The sequence below is a fragment of the Bison bison genome, unplaced genomic scaffold (genome assembly GCF_000754665.1).
Source record: "Bison bison bison isolate TAMUID 2011002044 unplaced genomic scaffold, Bison_UMD1.0 scf7180017848100, whole genome shotgun sequence".
Taxonomy (NCBI): domain Eukaryota; kingdom Metazoa; phylum Chordata; class Mammalia; order Artiodactyla; family Bovidae; genus Bison; species Bison bison.
The window spans coordinates 6994-7848 of NW_011478673.1; positions in this window are offsets into that span (position 1 = coordinate 6994).

Sequence of the window (855 nt, forward strand, 5' to 3'; positions counted from 1 at the left end):
AGCTAACAGGAATTTGCTGTATAACACAGGGAACCAAAAGCCAGTGCTTTGTGACAATCTAGAGGAATGGGATGAGTAGGGAGGTGTGCAGGATGTTCAAGAGGGAGGGGACATATGCATACCTATGACCAATTCATGTTGATGTATGGCAGAAAGCATCACAATATTGTAAGTTATCTTCTAATTAAAAATTAAAATTAAGAAAAAAGAAATAACGCATGATTAAAGCCTGTCTTTGTATGTATTTCCTGGTACTCATCTTGCAGCAATTTCCTCAATTACTCCTCATTAACAGCTTATTATTTACAGCAACAGCTACAGTCAGCCTTATCAGCAGTTTTACTCTAAATCCCTGAGTCCCACTTATCACAGGGTGGCAGTAAGTGGACACAGGGATTGTATATACACAATAGATAGCATTAGAGGAAAGGAAACTACTTTAATTAATGTAATCTTTTATAATGGGCAGTAAATATGTCTTCCTCTTATTGTAGAATAAGACATACTTATTATACTGCAGTAAGCATTCCTGCTCATTGCTATAGAAGGAACCACTATTCCATCTCAAAAAGATATTTGTTATTCCAACATCCCTCAAAGGAAAGTGGCAAGCCAAAACCATTCATTCCTTTGCTTGCAAAATGTAGGGAGGGATCCATACAGAACTGTCCTTCAACAGTAAAACTGTTGGAAATATGCCATCATCAAACTCACTGCTGCTGCTGCTGCTAAGTTGCTTCAGTCGTGTGCAACTCTGTTCAACCCCAGACACGGCAGCCCACCAGGCTCCCCGTCCCTGGGATTCTCCAGGCAAGAACACTGGAGAGGGTTGCCATTTCCCTCTCCAGTGCATGA